The following is a 16,369-nucleotide window of genomic DNA, read 5'->3' as shown; positions in this document are numbered from 1 at the left end:
CGCAGCACCTGCCCCCCGCTTCCCCCACCTGCTTGTCAAAGAGTTTGCCGATGCTGCGTCGCCATGGCAACCGGACACTCCTGCCCTGTGCGCATGCGCCACCTGCAGCAACAAGTCGCCAAGTCTTGCAGGAGCGATGCATTATGGGAATCTTCTCTACCCAGCTCAGCATTTTTTTTTCTGTTTGGCTTCTGATCTTCTGAACGGGTGAAGTATGGGGAGACTTAAGGGCACTATTGAGAAAACTGAAGGTATGCCTGCAGCTTGGGATTAACTCTTTATTACCGTTTCCTTCTCCTTTAAAGCGGCTTGTGAGTGTATAGCAGGTAAAGACAGTTTTCTTCTACTGGGCAGGCTTTCAGCTCAATGGCTTTTTGAAGGTCTAGAGTATCGGGGACCCTAGTTGTCCAAGGACTTTTTCTCTAAGCTTCCATCGGTTCCTTTTTTGGGTTTAGATGCCAGTGGCATGCATGTCCTGTCCTATCCCCAGCAGTGAAGAGCTGCGAGTGAGCTGTTTTTTCGTTAAAATTTGGATAACTGTTCTCTAACCTGGACCCAGATTTTTTGGCATCTGTTGCTGGACTGCATTGCTTGTACTGGCTAACTATTATATCTACATATACATACATATATACAGGTAGAGTAGGCTTTACAGAAAAAAACATCCTAACACAGTGCCACATGACACCCACTTTCCCCTGTGAATGGAGTTCAGTAGGACAGATAAATTAGCCACCTGAGTGCAGGTAAGATTTATTTATCACAGCAGATACAGGAGGGAGGTAGAGCAGTACTTTTAGATGAAAGCTATACAGAATAATGGAGTTACCTAGCACTTACTGGGGGTCATTTATCAACACTGGGCAAATTTGCCCGTGGGCAGTAACCCATAGCAACCCAATCAGCAATTGTCTTTTTTCAGCCCACTGCAGGTAGCACAATGAAAGCAGAAATTTGATTGGTTGCCATGGGTTACTGCCCATGGGCAAATTTGCCCAGTGTTGATAAATGACCCCCACTGTATATTAACAAGGGACAAGTGACTAAACAGACAACTACTTTTTCTTGCAGATGAGGCCATTATAAGAAGCCACAGTAGTGAACGGGATGGAAAATGCTACAGTTTTGTATGTGACAGCAATTGTGAGAAAACAACAAGTGAGATACCATGTACACCACCTGTACCACCTACTCCACCAAGTAAGTTCTTACCACTAAACAAGAGACGTGTTAATAATGAGGGAGATTTCAAGATGCTGGTAGCAGGGATAAACAAAAAGGATTCACTAAAAATGATCTTATCTTAATATGCAGATTATTATCATAATGCATCACTATATTGGTGTATAATACAATGAAACGTGAGAACAGTAACCTACACAGTAATCCCCACAAAGAAAAGTGGGCTCAAGGAAATGGCTTACATTTAAGAGCGGGAAGATGCATATTCCCCTCACATAGATTTACTACAATGTGAGGAATAGGGTTTTGTTTTGCACCAAACATTATTTTCTATCCTGTTAGCAATGTGTTCTAACTAATTTTTATTTTTTTCAGCCACAACACACATCAGAAGATGCGTCTGTCATCATGAAGGAAGAGTGTATGTGCCAGGTAAAGCAGTCAATACTAGAATGTTCCTTTAAAGGGGATCTTAAACCCCGAAAAAAGATTCTTTTGCATTTGTCAATTTACAATGCCATCATTCCCAATGGCATGCCTGTCCCGTCCTGTCCACAGCCATGGAGTGGTGAAGTCGTGTGAGTGAGCTTTTTTGTTGTGAAACTTGGATGATTGTTCTGTAAGCTGCACAGAATAATGCCGTTAGCTAGCATTTATATTACTAAGGCCAAGCAACTGAACAGAGAACAACTTCTTCTTGCAGATCAGGAAATAAGAAGCAGCCACAGTAGTGAAAGGGATGGAAGATGCTACAGTCTTGTATGTGACAGTAATTGTATGAAGACAAGAACTGAGATAACATGTGCTCCACCTGGACAACCTACTCCACCATGTAAGTACTTACCACTAAACAAGAGACATGTTAATAATGAGGGAGATCATAAGATGCTGGTAGCAGGAATAAGAGAAAACAATTGAATATGATATGAACATATCATATCATATTTGATTAACTAAACATGATCTCATTTTTATATGCAGATTATTATCATAATGCATCACTATATTGGTATATAATACAATGAAACATGAGAAAAGCTACATATGGACCTGGGGAAAAAGGAAAAAAAAAATATATATTACACATTGTCTTTATAAAATTCCCATTAGAAAATGACAAAAAGGGAAAAAAGAAAGTGAAGATACAGTGTCCCCTTCAGGCGACAGGCACAGGGAATGGCCTGTACTTGAGAGGGGGTGCATACATATTCCCTTCACATAGATTTATTAAAGTGTAAGAAATAGGGTTTTACGTTGTACTGAACATTATTTTGTATTCTTTTAGCAATGTCTAAATATTTTTTCTACTTTGTTTTTTATTCCAACAGCCACAACACAAGTTATAAGATGTGTCTGTCGTCATGGAGGAAGAGTGTATCTGCCAGGTAAAGCAGTCAGTGCTAGAATGCCTGTGTGCTCCTTAAAGGGGATCTTAACTCCAAAAGTTATCTACTCAAAACATACTTAGAGTGATCCTCTGAGCTCCTTTGCCGTTTTAATTCTTTTGCTATTTAAAGCGGCTTCTGAGTGTATAGCAGTTTAAGACAGTTTTCTTCTACTGGGCAGGCTTTCAGCTCAATGGCTTTTTGAAGTCCTATCGTATCGGAGACCCTAATTGTCCGAGGACTTTTTCTCTAAGCTTCCTTCGGTTCCTTTTTAGGGTTTAGATGCCAGTGGCATGCTTGTCCTGTCCTATCCTCAGCAGTGAAGACCAGCGAGTGAGCTGTTTTTTCTTTGAAATTTGGATAATTGTTCTCTAACCTGGACCCAGATTTTTTGGCATTTGTTTCTAGGCGGCATTGCTTGTACTGGCTAACTATTATATTGACATATACATACATATATACAGGTAGAGTAGGCTTTAAAAAAAAAAACATCCTAACACAGTGCCACATGACACCCACTTTCCCCCTTGAATGGAGTTTAGTATGACAGATAAATTAGCCACCTGAGTGCAGGTAAGATTTATTTATCACAGCAGATGCAGGAGAGGGATAGAGCAGTACTTTTAGATTAAAGCTATACAGAATAATGGAGTTACCTAGCACTTACTGTATATTAACAAGGGACAATTGACTAAACAGACAACTACTTTTTCTTGCAGATGAGGCCATTATAAGCAGCCACAGTAGTGAACGGGATGGAAAATGCTACAGTTTTGTATGTGACAGCAATTGTGAGAAAAAAACAAGTGAGATACCATGTACACCACCTGTACCACCTACTCCACCAAGTAAGTTCTTACCACTAAACAAGAGACGTGTTAATAATGAGGGAGATTTCAAGATGCTGGTAGCAGGGATAAACAAAAAGGATTCACTAAAAATGATCTTATCTTTATATGCAGATTATTATCATAATGCATCACTATATTGGTGTATAATACAATGAAACGTGAGAACAGTAACCTACACAGTAATCCACACAAAGAAAAGTCCCTTTACTATATTCTACTTTGTATGTGTATGCCGTGTTTAAGATAAATGACATAGGCAGGGGTATGATACAAATATATTTTTCTCCAAACATTGTTTTATATGGTATAAAACTTCCAGCGTTGCTGCTCTCCTTTTTTGCGTTACCTTAGATATCCCCTTATCTACCTAAAGACTCTTCTGAAGAAAAAAAATAGGACACTTTGTCTTAGCTTCTGTTAGTAAATGACAAAGTGGAAAAAGGTGAAGTGAATGTCCCTTTAAGGCAATGGGCTCAAGGAAATGGCTTACATTTAAGAGCGGGAAGATGCATATTCCCCTCACATAGATTTACTACAATGTGAGGAATAGGGTTTTGTTTTGCACCAAACATTATTTCCTATCCTGTTAGCAATGTGGTCTAACTAATTTTTATTTTTTCAGCCACAACACACATCAGAAGATGCGTCTGTCATCATGAAGGAAGAGTATATGTGCCAGGTAAAGCAGTCAATACTAGAATGTTCCTTTAAAGGGGATCTTAAACCCCGAAAAAAGATTTAAGCAAAAGATACTCCGAGTGATCCTCTGAGTTCTTTTGCATTTGTCAATTTACAATGCCATGATTCCCAATGGCATGCCTGTCCCGTCCTGTCCACAGCCATGGAGTGGTGAAGTCGTGTGAGTGAGCTTTTTTGTTGTGAAACTTGGATGATTGTTCTGTAAGCTGCACAGAATAATGCCGTTAGCTAGCATTTATATTACTAAGGCCAAGCAACTGAACAGAGAACAACTTCTTCTTGCAGATCAGGAAATAAGAAGCAGCCACAGTAGGGAAAGGGATGGAAAATGCTACAGTCTTGTATGTGACAGCAATTGTATGAAGACAAGAACTGAGATATCATGTACACCACCTACTCCACCATGTAAGTACTTACCACAAAACAAGAGACATGTTAATAATGAGGGAGATTTCATATGATACATATGAGATTTCATGCATACATATTCCCCTCACAAAGATTTATTCAAGTGTGAGGAATAGGGTTTTACTTTGTACCGAACATTATGTTGTATTCTTTTAGCAATATCTAAATTGTTTTCTACTTTCTTTTTATTCCAACAGCCACAACACATGTGATAAGATGTGTCTGTCGTCATGAAGGAAGAGTGTATCTGCCAGGTAAAGCAGTCAGTACTAGAATGCCTGCGTGTTCCTTAAAAGGGATCTTAACCCCAAAAGTTACTTACTCTAAACAGACTCAGAGTGATCCTCTGAGCTCCATTGCCGTTTGAATTCTTTTGCTATTTAAAGGAAAAGGAAAGTTAAAATCTATTAAGCACACTATTAAATAGTACTACTATTGCTGTGTAAAAACGCTATATTCCTGGCTTGCCTAATGAAAGATTTACAGAGAAACACATACTAGAACTTACATACTTGTTTCAGTGAACGGCACCGCCATCTTGTCCAGCATGTCTTTATGGGCTAAAAAGCACAAGGCAGCTTCCCGCTCCTGTCACAAAAATTCTGCAGCTCCCTGCTCCTGCCACAATCCCCCCAAGCTCCACAACCCCCCCAAGCTCAACAAACCCCCCCGCTCCTGCCACAAACCCTCGCCGCTCGCAGCACCTGCCCCCCGCTTCCCCCACCTGCTTGTCACAGAATTCGCCGACGCTGCATCACCATGGCAACCGGATGCTCCTGCCCTGTGCGCATGCGCCACCTGCAGTAACAAGTCGCCAAGTCTTGCAGGAGCGATGCATTATGGGAATCTTCTCTACCCAGCTCAGCATTTTTTTTTCTGTTTGGCTTCTGATCTTCTGAACGGGTGAAGTATGGGGAGACTTAAGGGCACTATTGAGAAAACTGAAGGTATGCCTGCAGCTTGGGATTAACTCTTTATTAGTGTTTCCTTCTCCTTTAAAGCGGCTTGTGAGTGTATAGCAGTTTAAGACAGTTTTCTTCTACTGGGCAGGCTTTCAGCTCAATGGCTTTTTGAAGGTCTAGAGTATCGGGGACCCTAGTTGTCCAAGGACTTTTTCTCTAAGCTTCCATCGGTTCCTTTTTTGGGTTTAGATGCCAGTGGCATGCATGTCCTGTCCTATCCCCAGCAGTGAAGAGCTGCGAGTGAGCTGTTTTTTCGTTAAAATTTGGATAACTGTTCTCTAACCTGGACCCAGATTTTTTGGCATCTGTTGCTGGACTGCATTGCTTGTACTGGCTAACTATTATATCTACATATACATACATATATACAGGTAGAGTAGGCTTTACAGAAAAAAACATCCTAACACAGTGCCACATGACACCCACTTTCCCCTGTGAATGGAGTTCAGTAGGACAGATAAATTAGCCACCTGAGTGCAGTTAAGATTTATTTATCACAGCAGATACAGGAGGGAGGTAGAGCAGTACGTTTAGATGAAAGCTATACAGAATAATGGAGTTACCTAGCACTTACTGTATATTAAAAAGGGACAAGTGACTAAACAGACAACTACTTTTTCTTGCAGATGAGGCCATTATAAGCAGCCACAGTAGTGAACGGGATGGAAAATGCTACAGTTTTGTATGTGACAGCAATTGTGAGAAAACAACAAGTGAGATACCATGTACACCACCTGTACCACCTACTCCACCAAGTAAGTTCTTACCACTAAACAAGAGACGTGTTAATAATGAGGGAGATATCAAGATGCTGGTAGCAGGGATAAACAAAAAGGATTCACTAAAAATGATCTTATCTTTATATGCAGATTATTATCATAATGCATCACTATATTAGTGTATAATACAATGAAACGTGAGACCAGTAACCTACACAGTAATCCCCACAAAGAAAAGTGGGCTCAAGGAAATGGCTTACATTTAAGAGGGGGAAGATGCATATTCCCCTCACATAGATTTACTACAATGTGAGGAATAGGGTTTTGTTTTGCACCAAACATTATTTTCTATCCTGTTAGTAATGTGGTCTAACTAATTTTTATTTTTTTCAGCCACAACACACATCAGAAGATGCGTCTGTCATCATGAAGGAAGAGTGTATGTGCCAGGTAAAGCAGTCAATACTAGAATGTTCCTTTAAAGGGGATCTTAAACCCCGAAAAAAGATTTAAGCAAAAGATACTCCGAGTGATCCTCTGAGTTCTTTTGCATTTGTCAATTTACAATGCCATCCACAGCCATGGAGTGGTGAAGTCATGTGAGTGAGCTTTTTTGTTGTGAAACTTGGATGATTGTTCTGTAAGCTGCACAGAATAATGCCGTTAGCTAGCATTTATATTACTACGGCCAAGCAACTGAACAGAGAACAACTTCTTCTTGCAGATCAGGAAATAAGAAGCAGCCACAGTAGGGAAAGGGATGGAAAATGCTACAGTCTTGTATGTGACAGTAATTGTATGAAGACAAGAACTAAGGTAACATGTACACCACCTGGACCACCTACTCCACCATGTAAGTACTTACCACTAAACAAGAGACATGTTAATAATGATGGAGATTTTAAGATGCTGGTAGCAGGAATAAGAAAAAACTATTGAATATGATATGAACATATCATATTATATTTGATAAACTAAACATGATCTCATTTTTATATGCAGATTATTATCATAATGCATCACTATATCGGTGTATAATACAATGAAATATGAGAAAAGCTACATATGGACCTGGGGAAATAGGGAAAAAAATATATATTACACATTGTCTTTATAAAATTCCCATTAGAAAATGACAAAAAGGGAAAAAAGGATGTGACGATAAAGTATCCCCTTCAGGCGACAGGCACAGGGAATGGCCTGTACTTGAGATGATGGGGTGCATACATATTCCCCTCACATTGATTTAATAAATTGTGAAGAATAAGGTTTTACTTTGTACCTAACATTAAGTTGTATTCTTCTAGCAATGTGAACATTTTTTTCTACTTTCTTTTTTATTCCAACAGCCACAACACACGTGATAAGATGTGTCTGTCGTCATGAAGGAAGAGTGTATCTGCCAGGTAAAGCAGTCAGTGCTAGAATTCCTGTGTGCTCCTTAAAGGGGATCTTAACTCCAAAAGTAACTTTCTCTAAACATACTCTTTTGCTATTTAAAGCAACTTCTGAGTTCAGCTCAATGGCTTTTTGAAAGTCTAGAGGATCGGACACCTTAATTGTCCGAGGACTTTTTCTCTAAGCTTCCATCGGTTCCTTTTTTTGGTTTAGATGCCAGTGGCATGTTTGTCTTGTCCTATACTCAGCAGTGAAGACCTGCGATTGAGCTTTTTTTTCTTTGAAATTTGGATAATTGTTCTCTAACCTGGACCCAGATTTTTTTGGCATCTGTTGCTGGGCTGCATTGCTTGTACTGGCTAACTATTACATCGACATATACATACATATATACAGGTAGAGTAGGCTTTAAAGAATAAAACATCCTAACACAGTGCCAAGTAATACCCACTTCCCCCTGAATGGAGTTCAGTATGACAGATAAATTAGCCCCCCGAGTGCAGGTAAGATTTATTTATCACAGCAGATGCAGGAGAGGGGTAGAGCAGTACTTTTAGATGAAAGCTATACAGAATAATGGAGTTACCTAGCACTTACAGTATTTTAACAAAACACAAGTAACTAAACAGACAACTACTTTTTCTTGCAGATGAGGCCATTATAAGAAGCCACAGTAGTGAACAGGATGGAAAATGCTACAGTTTTGTATGTGACAGCAATTGTGAGAAAACAACAAGTGAGATACCATGTACACCACCTGTACCACCTACTCCACCAAGTAAGTTCTTACCACTAAACAAGAGACGTGTTAATAATTAGGAAAATTTCAGGATGCTGGTAGCAAGGATAAAAGAAAAGGATTTACTAAAAATGATCTTATCTTTATATGGAGATTATTATCATAATGCAGCACTACATTGGTGTATAATACATTGAAACATGAGAAAAGTAACCTACACAGTAATCCCCACAAAGAAAAGTCCTTTTACTATAGTCTACTGTGTATGTGTATGCCATGTTTAAGATAAATGACATAAGCAGGGGTATGATACGGATATATTTTTCTCCAAACATTATTAGGAATAAATGTGATTCTCCTAAATATGGTATGAAACTTCCAGCGTTGCTGCTCTCCTTCTTTTTTGCGCTACCTTAGATATCCCCTTATCTACGTAAAGACTCTTCTGAAGAAAAAAAATAGGACACATTGGGCCTGATTCACTAAAGGGCGATAAAAATTATCGCATGCTTTTTCGCGTTAAAAAACGCAAAATAATTCGCGCGCGATTCACCATAGTATTATCGCGTGCGAAAAATCGCCATTTTCGCATGGGTTATTTCTCGCACTAGTTTTACCGTTTTGCGTTAATTTCCGCGCTGAAAAGAATACGATCGCATGATTCACTATAACTTTTGCACGCTAAATATCGCATTCGGCTATGTGAAAATTAACACCTACTACAGGCAGGCGAAAAATTATACAAAAGTACAGTAAATGATTTTTTGCAATAAAATATGGACTTACAGTGTTATTTATTCAAGTATGTGTTTCCCCTAGAGTGACGCAGCCGCCAGTTTGCAGCGAAATGTTCATTTTTAATACAGTAATTTTCTGCAAGTATTGGCGTGTATGGCTAACATGGCGTGCGTTTATTTGCGCGACTATTTCTATTTGGCTACAAGTGTTGAAATGCTTCGCCAGGCATGGATTCGCAGTGAATTTTTGGACGTGCGTTGAATTTTTTTCGCGGCGTTTTTTTTATGCGTTTCTCAAAACATTCCGCCAATGGCAAAACGCATGAAAAAATTTGCCACGCAAAAATTCACCGCACATCCAAAAATTTATACAAGCGTCAAAAAATAATAGTCACAGCAACAATTTTTCACTAAAGAAACCAGAACACATTTGCTCAACACTAGTGGCTACTATTTATAAGCATCTACTATTTATATGATACTATTTATATGCTACCATTTATATGTGGCTAATAATTATATACATCATTTATATGCGGCAACAATTTTTATACACTATTTATATGCCACCATTCATATGCGGCGATTATTCGCGTAATTTAGCGCATGTACCGGCAAATACCGCATTGAAATAGTCTTTTCGCAAGTTAAATAACGCATGCAATATCGCGCGTAAAAAAGCGCGAGTATGCTTATAGTGAATCGTGCGAAAAATCGCCAAAATTAAGACGCGGTAAAAATTTTAGCACACAATAAAAATAGCGCACGTTTTATCGCTCTTTAGTGAATCGGCCCCAACGTCTTAGCTTCTATTAGTAAATGACAAAGGGGAAAAAGGTGAAGTGAATGGCCCTTTAAGGCAATGGGCACAAGGAAATGACTTACATTTGAGAGTTGAAGATGCATATTCCCCTCACATAGATTTACTACAATGTGAGGAATAGGGTTTTGTTTTGCACCAAACATTATTTTCTATCCTGTTAGCAATGTGGTCTAACTAATTTTTATTTTTTTCAGCCTCAACACACATCAGAAGATGCGTCTGTCATCATGAAGGAAGAGTATATGTGCCAGGTAAAGCAGTCAATACTAGAATGTTCCTTTAAAGGGGATCTTAAACCCCGAAAAAAGATTTAAGCAAAAGATACTCCGAGTGATCCTCTGAGTTCTTTTGCATTTGTCAATTTACAATGCCATCATTCCCAATGGCATGCCTGTCCCGTCCTGTCCACAGCCATGGAGTGGTGAAGTCATGTGAGTGAGCATTTTTTTTTGCTGTGAAACTTGGATGATTGTTCTGTAAGCTGCACAGAATAATGCCGTTAGCTAGCATTTATATTACTAAGGCCAAGCAACTGAACAGAGAACAACTTCTTCTTGCAGATCAGGAAATAAAAAGCAGCCACAGTAGGGAAAGGGATGGAAAATGCAACAGTCTTGTATGTGACAGTAATTGTATGAAGACAAGAACTGAGATATCATGTACACCACCTACTCCACCATGTAAGTACTTACCACAAAACAAGAGACATGTTAATAATGAGGGAGATTTCATATCATACATATGAGATTTCATGCATACATATTCCCCTCACATAGATTTATTCAAGTGTGAGGAATAGGGTTTTACTTTGTACCGAATATTATGTTGTATTCTTTTAGCAATGTCTAAATTTTTTTCTACTTTCTTTTTTATTCCAACAGCCACAACACACGTGATAAGATGTGTCTGTCGTCATGAAGGAAGAGTGTATCTGCCAGGTAAAGCAGTCAGTACTAGAATGCCTTTGTGCTCCTTAAAGGGGATCTTAACCCCAAAAGTTATCTACTCAAAACATACTTGGGGGCTGATTTACTAAGACACGATTTCGAATCCGAATTGGAAAAATTCCGATTGGAAACAAACATTTTGCGACTTTTTCGTATTTTTTGCGATTTTTTCGGCGTCTTTTCGATTTTTGCGTAAAAACGTGAGTTTTTCGTAGGCATTACGAAAGTTGCGCAAAGTCGCGATTTTTTCGTAGCGTTAACACTTGCGCGCAAAGTCGCGCCTTTTTCGTAGCGTTAAAACTTAAAGGGCGCGACGTTTCGCGCAAGTTTTAACGCTACGAAAAAATCGCGACTTTGCGCAACTTTCGTAATGGCTACGAAAAACTCGCGTTTTTACGCAAAAATCGTAAAGACGCCGAAAAAATCGCAAAAAAATACGAAAAATTCGCAAAATTACCGATCATTACGAAAAAAACGCAATCGGACGCATTCGGCCCGTTCGTGGGTTAGTAAATGTGCCCCTTAGAGTGATCCTCTGAGCTCCTTTGCCATTGGAATTCTATTGCTATTTAAAGCGGCTTCTGAGTGTATAGAAGTTTAAGACAGTTTTCTTCTACTGGGCAGGTTTTCAGCTCAATAACATTTTGAAGGCCTAGAGTATCGGGGACCTCAATTGTCCAATTACTTTTTCTCTAAGCTTCCATCGGTTCTTTTTTCGGTGATGATGCCAGTGGCATGCTTGTCCTGTCCTATCCCCAGCAGTGAAGAGCTGAGAGTGAGCTATTTTTTCTTTAAAATTTAGATAATTGTTCTCTAACCTGGACCCAGATTTTTTGGCATCTGTTGGTTGGCTGCATTGCTTGTACTGGCTAACTTTTATATCTACATATACATACATATTTACAGGTAGAGTAGGCATTAAAGAAAAAAACATCCTAACACAGTGCCACGTGACACCCACTTTCCCCCGTGAATGGAGTTCAGTATGACAGATAAATTAGCCCTCTTAGTCCAGGTAAGATTTATTTATCACAGCAGATGCAGGAGAGGGATAGAGCAGTACTTTTAGATTAAAGCTATAAAGAATAATGGAGTTACCTAGCACTTACTGTATATTAACAAGGGACAAGTGACTAAACAGACAACTACTTTTTCTTGCAGATGAGGCCATTATAAGCAGCCACAGTAGTGAACGGGATGGAAAATGCTACAGTTTTGTATGTGACAGCAATTGTGAGAAAACAACAAGTGAGATACCATGTACACCACCTGTACCACCTACTCCACCAAGTAAGTTCTTACCACTAAACAAGAGACGTGTTAATAATGAGGGAGATTTCAAGATGCTGGTAGCAGGGATAAAAGAAAAGGATTAACTAAGAATGATCTTATCTTTATATGCAGATTATTATCATAATACATCACTAAATTGGTTTATAATCCAATGAAACTTGAGAATAGTAACCCACACAGTAATCCCCACAAAGAAAAGTCCCTTTACTATATTCTACTTTGTATGTGTATGCCGTGTTTAAGATAAATGACATAGGCAGGGGTTTGATACGAACATATTTTTCTCTAAACATTATTAGGAATAAATGTGATTCTCCTAAATATGGTATAAAACTTTCAGCATTGCTGCTCACCTTCTTTTTGGCTCTACCTTAGATATCCCCTTATCTACTTAAAGTCTCTTCTGAAGAAAAAAAATAGGACACATTAGGGCTGATTCACTAAAGTGCGTTAAAACGTGCACTATTTATAGCGTGAGATAAAAATTTTATCGCGTCTACATTTTCACCACTTAACGCACGACTCACTATAAGCATACTTGCGCTAATTTACGCGTGATATTGCGTGCGGCATTTACCGCATGTGCGCTTTTTAACGCCTATTATTATGTGCGCTAATAGTCGCCGCATTTAAATAGTAGCATAAAATAGTAGCCACATATAAATAGTGCATATAAATAGTAGCATATAAATACTAGCCACATATAAATAGTGCATATAAATAGTAGCATATAAATAGTAGCCACATATAAATAGTGCATATAAATAGTAGCATATAAATATTTATATGCGGCTACTATTTATATGCTACTATTTATATGTGGCAAACTGGCGGCTGCGTCACTCTAGGGCCAACACAGACTTGAATAAATAACACTGCAAAGTCCATATTTTATTGCCAAAAGCTCATTAACTGTACTTTTCTATAATTACCACCTGCCTCAAGTAGGTGTAAATTTTCGCATAGTCTATTGCGATATTTAGTGCGTCTAAGTGTTTGTGAATCATGCGTTGGTATTCTTTTCTGCGCTTATTAACGCATGCGTTAACATTACCGCATGTGGTTGCGCGCAAATTAACGCATGCGATAATACTGTAGTGAATCGCGCGCTAATTTTCGCGTCTTTTTTAACGCAAAAAAACATGCAATAAAAATTAACGCAATTTAGTGAATCAACCCTATTGTCTTGTAGCTTCTGTTAGTAAACGAGAAAGTGAAAAAAGGTGAAGTGAATGTGAAGGCAATGGGCTCAAGCAAATGGCTTACATTTAAGAGGGGGAAGATGCATATTCCCCTCACATAGATTTACTACAATGTGAAGAATAGGGTTTTGTTTTGCACCAAACATTATTTCCTATCCTGTTAGCAATGTGGTCTAACTAATTTTTATTTTTTTCAGCCACAACACACATTAGAAGATGCGTCTGTCATCATGAAGGAAGAGTGTATGTGCCAGGTAAAGCAGTCAATACTAGAATGTTCCTTTAAAGGGGATATTAAACCCCAAAAAAGATTTAAGCAAAAGATACTCCGAGTGATCCTCTGAGTTCTTTTGCATTTGTCAATTTACAATGCCATCATTCCCAATGGCATGCCTGTCCCGTCCTGTCCACAGCCATGGAGTGGTGAAGTCGTGTGAGTGATCTTTTTCGCTGTGAAACTTGGATGATTGTTCTGTAAGCTGCACAGAATAATGCCGTTATCTAGCACTTATATTACTAAGGCCAAGCAACTGAACAGAGACCAACTTCTTCTTGCAGATCAGGAAATAAGAAGCAGCCACAGTAGTGAAAGGAATGGAAAATGCTACAGTCTTGTATGTGATAGTAATTGTATGAAGACAAGAAGTGAGATAACATGTACACCACCTGGACCACCTACTCCACCATGTAAGTACTTACCACTAAACAAGAGACATGTTAATAATGAGGGAGATTTTATGATGCTGGTAGTAGGTATAAGAAAAAACGATTGGATATGATATGAATATATCATATAATATTTGATTAACTAAACATAATCTCATTTTTATATGCAGATTGTTATCATAATGCATCACTATATTGGTGTAAAATACAATGAAACATGAGAAAAGCTACATATGGACCTGGGAAAAAAGGAAAAAATATATATATATTAAACATTGTCTTCTCAAAATTCCTATGAGAAAATGTCAAAAAAGGAAAAAAGGAAGTGATGATAAAGTATCCCCTTCAGGCGACAGGCACAGGGAATGGCCTGTACTTGAGATGGGGTGCATACATATTCCCCTCGCATAGATTTATTAAATTGTGAGGAATAAGGTTTTACTTTGTACCAAACATTAAGTTGTATTCTTGTATTCTTTTAGAAATGTGTAAATTTTTTTCTACTTTCTTTTTTATTCCAACAGCCACAACACACGTGATAAGATGTGTCTGTCATCATGAAGGAAGAGTGTATCTGCCAGGTAAAGCAGTCTGTACTAGAATGCCTGTGTGCTCCTTAAAGGGGATCTTAACCCCAAAAGTTATCTACTCAAAACATACTAAGAGTGATCCTCTCAGCTCCTTTGTCATTTAAATTCTTTTGCTATTTAAAGCGGCTTTTGATTGTATAGAAGTTTAAGACAGTTTTCTTCTACTGGGCAGGCTTTCAGCTCAATGGCTTTTTGAAGGCCTAGAGTATCGGACACCCTTATTGTTCAAGAACTTTTTCTCTAAGCTTCCATCGGTTCCTTTTTTTGGTTTAGATGCCAGTGGCATGCATGTCCTGTTCTATACTCAGCAGTGAAGACCAGCAAGTGAGCTGTTTTTTCTTTAAAATTTGGATAATTGTTCTCTAACCTGGACCCAGATTTATTTGGCATCTGTTGGTTGGCTGCATTGCTTGTACTGGCTAACTATTACATCGACATATACATACATATATACAGGTAGAGTAGGCTTTAAAGAAAAAAACATCGTAACACAGTGCCATGTGACACCCACTTTCCCCCATGAATGGAGTTTAGTATGACAGATAAATTAGCCCCCCAAGTGCAGGTAAGATTTATTTATCACAGCAGATGCAGGAGAGGGATAGAGCAGTACTTTTAGATGAAAGCTATACAGAATTATGGAGTTTAGTATGACCTAGCACTTACTGTATATTAACAAGGGACAAGTGACTAAACAGAAAACTACTTTTTCTTGAAGATGAGGCCATTATAAGAAGCCATAGTAGTGAACGGGATGGAAAATGCTACAGTTTTGTATGTGACAGCAATTGTGAGAAAACAACAAGTGAGATACCATGTACACCACCTGTACCACCTACTCCACCAAGTAAGTTCTTACCACTAAACAAGAGACGTGTTAATAATGAGGGAGATTTCAAGATGCTGGTAGCAGGGATAAAAGAAAAGGATTCACTAAAAATGATCTTATCTTTATATGCAGATTATTATCATAATGCATCACTATATTGGTTTATAATCCAATGAAACGTGAGAACAGTAACCTACACAGTAATCCCCACAAAGAAATGTCCCTTTACTATATTCTACTTTTTATGTGTATGACGTGTTTAAGATAAATGACATAGGCAGGGGTATGATACAAATATATTTTTCTCTAAACATTATTAGGAATAAATGTGATTCTCCTAAATATGGTATAAAACTTCCAGCGTTGCTGCTTACCTTCTTTTTTTCCCCTTATCTACCTAAAGACTCTTCTGAAGAAAAAAAATAGAGCTTTAAAAAGAAAGAGCTTTAAAGTAATAAAAATATAATGCACTGTTGCCCTGCACTGGTAAAACTGGTGTGTTTGCTACAGTAACACTACTATAATTTATATAATAAGCTGCTGTGTAGCCATGGGGGCAGCCATTCAAGCTGGAAAAAAGGCACAGGTTACATAGCAGATAACAGATAAGCTCTGTAGAATACAATAGTGTTTTATCTGTTATCTGCTATGTGCCTGTGCCTTTTCGCCTTTGAATGGCTGCCTCCATGGCTACATAGCAGCTTATTTATATAAATTATAGTAGACACACAACTTTTTTAAATTATAGTAAACACACAACTTTTACCAGTGCAGGGCAGCAGCACATTATATTTTTGTTACTTTTATACTCTTTCATTTTTTGGTGTTACTGTTCCTTTAAGGCAATGGGCACAAGGAAATGGCTTACATTTGAGAGGGGGAAGATGCATATTCCCCTCACATAGATTTACTACAATGTGAGGAATAGGGTTTTTTATT

This window comes from Xenopus tropicalis, chromosome 4, assembly GCF_000004195.4.
Source record: "Xenopus tropicalis strain Nigerian chromosome 4, UCB_Xtro_10.0, whole genome shotgun sequence".
Taxonomy (NCBI): Eukaryota; Metazoa; Chordata; class Amphibia; order Anura; family Pipidae; genus Xenopus; species Xenopus tropicalis.
Note: the sequence above shows the minus strand (reverse complement) of the source record.